At 44.2% G+C, this 7,531-nt stretch overlaps 1 pseudogene; it reads right to left on the bottom strand.

Annotated features, from left to right (window-relative positions):
• Positions 1-5,339: 5,339 nt before the first annotated feature.
• Positions 5,340-7,201, bottom strand: LOC116876976 (annotated as a pseudogene).
• Between the last annotated feature and the right edge of the window lie 330 nt (positions 7,202-7,531).

The raw sequence follows: 7,531 nt of genomic DNA, 5'->3' as shown, positions 1-7,531 counted from the left end.
CCTTCCTTCCTTCCTTCCTTCCTTCCTTCCTTCCTTCCTTCCTTCCTTCCATCATTTTAGAAAGGCTGTATCTTCAGTGGGGTCAGGGACAGCAAATAAATGAGTGTTTCTGCGATGAACCACAAGACCTTTCTCACCAATGGGATACATAAAGACTATAAAGAGCCTCATGTTGAGTCAGATAACATTTTACTAACAAATTCGTAGGAAAAAGTCTTTTAGATTTCAGAATTTTGGATTTCAAAATTGCAGTTGAGAGACAGCCTATATAGACCTTAAGAAAGGAGCCTGACCAGATGCAAACACCCTTGGCCATATCTGAGATAAACATGAAACCAGTTATGACAAGAAGTCCAACAGAGGAAATGTTAGGCCTCTATCCCACCTACTATGCAATAGATTCTTTGCTCCCTGCTTTAAATAAGCCACCAGAATTAGGAGGTCCTCTGGAGAAATCTGAGCTGTCACATACTAATTAACACAAATAGCAATCCTCACGTGGTTGGATTGTGTCTGAAAAATCATCCTTGACAGCGCACATCTAAGCATCTCAGGAAAGTGATGACAAATAAGTGTTTTCTCTCTCTAATAGCTTGAATTGCAAGATATTTCAAAAACAAGATCAACAGAATACCAATTTGTCTGACAAGGGAGAGAAAATATGAGACATGTTTTCTGACTATTTTTTTCCTTGAGATGTCAAAGATTGAACTCAAATCTGCAGCTCTTCAGCATCTTGTATAATTCCAGAAGCATGGCTTAATGTGCTGGGCTCTGATGTGGTTAACATAATGAGTGATGAAAGCTCCATGCCATCACACTCATTTCAAGAAGATCTCTTAATTTCTATTAAAGAAACTTTGCAAGGGAATTGGCAAACAGAGTCCAGCCAGTCACTGTCTGTGAGGGATGTGCACATCAAGACATTGGATTATCTAGGCTCAATCTTTTCCATTAAATTTAAGACAGTAAGCACTCAGTGTAGACGACAAAAGATCACACGTGGACACTGAGAGTCCTTCACTGAGTTTGTCTTAATCACTTCATCTCACCAATCCAGTGATATAAACATATTCTCATATGTTTCCACTTGAGATGAGAACTGGAATGAACATGGTTTTAGGGCTTCATTATAGGAGGCCCGAGGACACTGTCTAGGATGGCTAACAGCACAGGAATCAGGCCAATTCCAAGGCATGGTCCTTGCAGAAAGAAAGAGTGGGATGAAATGAGTTTTAAAAAATAAAAGTGGTGATGAACTGGAGGCCTAGAGACCCAGCCAATGCTTATGAGTTGGGAGAAGCTGGAATAAAATAAGAGGGCAAGATTGCCTTGTGGAGATCACCACATTTGGACTCAGGCAGCCCTAGGCTTGAAACACACTTCCCCACATATTAGCCATGTGATTTTGAACAAGTCATTGGAACTTTCTGTGCTCTTAGCCTCCCTTTCCATTTGAAATAAAGAAAATGGTATCAACCTGCTTAATTGTAAGGATTAAATGAAAAAGTAGCATGGTATCTGGCACTTGAAATATGTTTGATAGGAGCAGCAATTATTATATGATGGTATTGCTGATTGTACTGATGAAGATTGATGATGATGGTGGTAATGATGGTGATGGTGGTGATGATAGTGATGATGATGATGATGATGATGAAGAAGAAGATGATGATGATGGTGGTGGTGATGATGGGGATCATGATGGTGGTATTGATGGTGATGGTGTTAGTGATGATGGTGTGATGATAGTGATGATGATAATGGTGATGCTGATAATGGTCATGATGGTGATTCTGATGATGGTGATTATGTCAATAATGATGATGTGATGATGATGATAGTGATGGGGAAGACGGTGATGATGATGGTGATGATATGGTGATGATGGTAATGATGGTGATGGTGGTGATGATTAGTAGCATTGGTAATAACCAATGAATTCAGATCTAAGTGTCTGGGATTTGGAATTATCACAGCTTCATTGCTTAGCAATCTTGTGGTGCAAAGGTGTTATCTAGTGTAGAGATGAACAAATTGACTTGGGAACATAATTGTTGACTGGAAGAATTGGAAGAAATACCTACTCAGTTGACATCCAAACCCAAATTTCCTCTCTAATGTGGGTCATCAATTCTTCATGTGCTGAGGACACAGTGGCAGATTAGACAGACAAAATGTCTGCCCAAGAGGATGTATCTTTTCAAGAGGGAAAATAAATGGAAGTGCATGGACAAACGAATACAGGAGATCTGTTCGGGTACTAATAAAATCTCTTAAAATTATAGCAGGAATTACATATAAAGAGCAATGATAGTATTATCACCATCATTGTTATTATTAATTGTCTTTGGTGGGGGAGGGAAGATATAGAGATATTTTACCTAGAGTTGTCAGAAAAAGTTTTCTGAGTAGCAGGTGTTTGAATCGAAGCTGAAATGATTTAAAAAAGGAGACTCTAGTTTATGTTGGACTGTGTAGAGCATGGTAAGGATTTTCAGAGGGTTTTTCATAAACAAAAGGGAAAATGATTAGACAGGTTTTTTTTTTTAAGATTTTTATTTATTTATTTGACAGACAGAGATCACAAGCAGGCAGAGAGAGAAGGAGGGGAAGCAGGCTCTCTGCTGAGCAGAGAGCCTGATGTGGGGCTCAATCCCAGGACCCTAAGATCATGACCTGAGCTGAAGGCAGAGGCTTTAACCCACTGAGCTACCCAGGCACCCCTGATTAGACAGGGGATGACATAATCTTATTATGCTTTAGGAAATTACTTTGGTTGCTGAGTGTGGGGTATTAAGCTTCTGGGGGTCCAGGGTGGTAAAAGAGAAAGTGGGAAATCCAGAGAAGAGCAGACAGGGCTTGTGCTAGGTTCATGGTCATGGAGAAATGGAACTTAGTAGAATGTCAGGATGCGTTTTGGAGATATATTGACACTATTTACTAAGGGAGGGCATGAGAGGCAAAACTCTTCAAACCAGAATAAGCAGCCTCCCATATCATGTCCCAACCAGGTAAAGCAAGTGTAGAGCTTTTTAGGAACTCACCTTGTACTTAAGATAAGTTCTGACCTCCCTAACTGAGCTTCCCATTCTTTCCACACCCTTGCCCCTACTGACCTCCCACATACTCTCTGCAAAGCCTTCAGGCTTTAACCACACTGACATACTTACATTTGTACCAATGTTCTGCTACCTGAGCTTGTTGTTCATGCCAGTCCTTTACCTGGAGTGCTCTGGGAGACATTTCCAGAACTATCCACCTGGCTAATCCCCAGCCTTTCTCCAGATCTTACTTTCAATATAATTTCTTTGGAAGACTTTCCTGACTGCAATGACTGGGATGACTCTGGTGTACACTAATGCAGCTCCCTGAGCTTCTTGGTTAGAGTAACAACACGATTAATAGCTAACATGTCCTAAGGGCTTGCTATGCAGTAGCCACTTTGGGGCAGTGTCCATCAGTCATCACCCTGCTTCTCACAGCTGCATTATAAAAGAAGTGGTTGTGTTATCTCTGTCTCACATACAATGCATCTGAAATTCAGAGCATTTGGGCAACACAGCGGATGGGAGCTGGGACTGGGGTCTGAGTAAGGCATTCACTCAGAAACTGTAATTTTAAACTACTCAATTCTGACTTCCTAAAACTTGTGACTTTCATATTTGGTGTAATTATTAGTTTTGTGCCTGTTTTCTCTGAGGCTTAAAGCTTCATCATGGGCAGGAGCACATCTGCCTTGCTTTGAAGAAATGTTCAGCCTTCTAACTCAGGTCCTAGCGTAGAACCTGGGTCAGGGTAATCACCTGACAAATATTTGTTAATTGATCATTTATCATCTCAAACCTGTGCCATGTGAATGTGTGAAGAAACCCATGTAAAGCACCCAGGGGTTGCTCCTGTAACCTCAAAGAAGGCTCATGCAGTGTGCAGCGGTTTCAACTCATAGAACACCTGCATGTCAGACTAGGGCTGCCCCTGAAGATCTTCCCCACTTGGCCCCATCTGCTGATTGCCAGGTGGAGGGCCTTTGGTGGGTCACATGCTCACAGTGTCCTCATGGGGGCCCCAGACAATAGTCCAGTGACAGCTGCTTCTGCATTACTTGAGGAACTTCTGTTGAGAATGTGAGATTCTCCCCAGAGAGAGAGGAGCTATCAGGCCATATGGGTCATGTGACTTTCACAGGAAAACCTCAGTCATCAAAACCTGCTACACAATGGGGACATTTTGATCTGGAAACTCTCTTTGTGTGTGAGCTTTCTGTGTGCAAAGCTGACACTAGTGATGACCCAAAGCAATGACAGTGCCATTTTTGTGGTAAACGGGTGGCAGACGGGTGGGAGATCAGTCTGGACTTCTCATTGAAGTCCAGGTGCTGGGGATCTGGACCCTGCCACTTAGTTGCAGAATCTGGAGCTCTTTGAAGCTCGGGCTCCTCACCTGCATGGGGAGATGGCATCATCTAGAGTCGTGGGTATTAAAATAGACAGTGTAATAGCCTTCAGCAGCTGCGTTCCTGAAAGGAGTGTTTCACGTTCACACAGCCCTTGTCAGCCTGTAAAACTAAATCATGTCCGCTTACTCATTTGTCTGAGGACAATTGATGGCAATTGATATTCTAATTTTAGGACTCAAGCAATAATTTATAAAGCACTTATTTTGACCTATTGCATTAATGATGCTAAGATAGCTTGTGGTCTACAGACAACCTCCAGAACAAGAAGAAACTGGAAACCTCAGTGGCTTTAACACAACAAATGCTTATTTTGGTCTCCTCACATGTTGGATGCGGTAAAGCAGTGACACAGACCTAACCAGCAACTCCACCACCTCGGGGTCCCTCATTTCCAGGGCAGGGAAAATAAAAGAGGCTCTTCACTGCCTTTTGTTTTTTAAAAAAGTTTATTATTATTATTATTATTACCATTTAACTTGTTTTTTTTTTAATTTATCCAGTGAGAACTCATCCAACATTTTATTTTATTTTTTTTAAAGATTTTTTATTTATTTGACAGATGGAAATCACAAGTAGGCAGAGAGAGAGGAGGAAGCAGGCTCCCCGTTGAGCAGAGAGCCCAATGCGGGACTCTATCCCAGGACCCTGGGATCATGACCTGAGCCGAAGGCAGAGGCTTTAACCCACTGAGCCACCCAGGTGCCCCACCATGTAACTTGTTTTAATGTTTCTTCACAAATGTTAAAAAATACAAAAGGACAGACAAGGAATCATCAAACTGTTGTGGCCAACATTACAAATATGGAGTTAAAAATTTAAAACAGTGTTTGGTTTAAAGAGCTAATATGGGAGTCAATGCAGCTCTGCGGGGTCTCTGCATCTAGGAGGGCTGGTTTCTGTATTCCTGACTGTCCTCGCCTTTATAAATGTTTCCAGTCCCTCCATGCTGGTCTTTTCTTTCTCCCATGTGTTCCATCAAAGGTGCAGGGTGCCCACCAGGGCCACCCCATTTTCTTCCACCAAAGCCACCTCAGTCCATGCCCCAGCCACCACAGTAGCCCCCTTTTTCTCCACCACAGCCCTCTCTGAACATTCCCCCAGGACCACCACAGTTCTCTTCCACCCTGCATGCCACCAGGACCGCCTCTGCCATGGTGACGGTCATCACCTGGGGGAAAGGGCTTCAGGGCCTTATACTGGTTCATTCTGTTTTTCAGGAGAAGTTCTGGTTTCCACACCCCAGATTGGGGTACTGCCAGTCTCTAGCTCAGTGCTAGATGTTTCCTCTTCTGGATCAGTTTCCTTGGGAACCCCATGGCTCCTTTGGGGAAAGCCACCTCTGTATCCTCCATGGCCTCCCATGAGACCCATGGGGTCCCCAGGACCTACTAGGCTCCCTGGACCTCCACAGAGTGGCAGCAGCATCCCTCTGCCATCATGGGAAGGCATACCACCCCACATCTGGGGCTTCTTCTGAGCAAGAGAAATCTAAAGTTTGCTCCCTTGAAAATCTTTCACATTAATCCACTCTATGGAAGCCTTGGCAGTTTGTGGGTCTTCACAGTGGGGGGGGGCTCTTGTTCATCGTAACAACTCCACGCTGCTTAAAGAAGTCTGCCAGATCATTTAGATTCACATTGTCATTTAAGCCTTGCACATAAATTGCACTGTTGTCAAAGTTTTCATCTGGATCTATAGGTAGGCCTGATTAAGATCTGGTCCTTCGTCCATGAGTCCACCAGGCTTATGGAAGCCATCTCCCTCTCCAGAGCCCATTCCACCATGTCCTCCTCCCCACCCACCTCGGCTCATACCTCCACAGTCAAGTCTCCCTCTTCCCCTGCTCCGGTTATCAGGGCCATTCCTGCTCTGGTTCTCTCCTGATCCAGAAAATCCTCCAGAATCCTGCCTATGAACACCCACGCTACTGGGGTGGTCTTGTTGGAATGAACTCTGTTGCCTGTAGTTGTTGCTCTATTGGCTATGTTGACCTGGAGCCCAGCTGAAGGATCCAGTGTGGGAGGGATAACTAGTGGGTGGCTGCTGCCCATTGCTGCTTTGTTGTCCATAGCTACTTTGCTTTCCATAGCTGCTGAGCTGCCCATAGGTGTTCTGCTGAGAGTAACCACTCTGCTCATAAATAGGCAGCCATGTAGAGGAATAGCTATTAGAGGAAGAGATGGTGGTGCTGTAACTGGCTGCCTGGGGTAGCTCCTAAGTACATATAGATAACTGTAATTACTCGATCCATATCCCAGCCTAGGCTGGTTGTAACCCCCTGTGCTGGATTGTGGTTGACTAGTCTCAGCGGGTGTGTTACTATCTGTGGTCTTGCTGGTGCGGTGGCTGCTGGCTGCTATCCATTAGCTGGATAAGCAGGCTGAGGACCATATGCAGACTGAGCTGCATAGGAGGCCTGGGTGGTAGGGACCAAAGCAGTGGTGGTATCATAAGCACCAGTGCTGTACACCTGGACAGGATGACTGTATGCCTGGGGGACAGTTGGAGTTGTATAAGCAGTGGGAGGCTGTCCATCAGAGTTGCATAAGTGGTCTGCCCATAGGTCGCAGTGGTCCGAGCCTGGGTATAGCTGTCATCAGTGGGCTGTCCATAGGTTCCCTAAATTTGCTGCCTGCATTTCTGGGTGGTCTGTGCATATCCTTGCGTGGGTTGAGAGGTGTATGCACTCTAGCTCTGCAGGGCTAAAGCTTGGCCACAGGTACTGTGATCCATGGTCACCATTTTCTCTCCTTCCTTCTTGTTCTCTTCACTGCCTCTTACCAGAAGTGGCACATCAAATCTGCTTATGTCACACTGCAAGGGCAGTCACAGGATGTCACTGTTGTGTGTTTGTGCTGGTGGTGGTGGTGGGGATCTGGGAAATGAGGAAGAGTGCATGGGTTTTTGTGAGCATTAACAGCCTCTGCTATAACCCTACTGTGAGTCAGGTGCTAAGAATACAGCGTTTCACAAATAAATCACATTTTCTCAATATAAAGTATAAAGTTTCACACTGTTTTATAGCTTACATTATGAAATTGGAGTAAGTTTTATAATCAATGTCTATATTCC

The sequence above is a fragment of the Lontra canadensis genome, unplaced genomic scaffold (assembly GCF_010015895.1).
Source record: "Lontra canadensis isolate GAN:19392208 unplaced genomic scaffold, GSC_riverotter_1.0 scaffold49, whole genome shotgun sequence".
Classification (NCBI taxonomy): domain Eukaryota; kingdom Metazoa; phylum Chordata; class Mammalia; order Carnivora; family Mustelidae; genus Lontra; species Lontra canadensis.
Note: the sequence above shows the minus strand (reverse complement) of the source record. Positions and strands in the feature narration are given on the sequence as shown.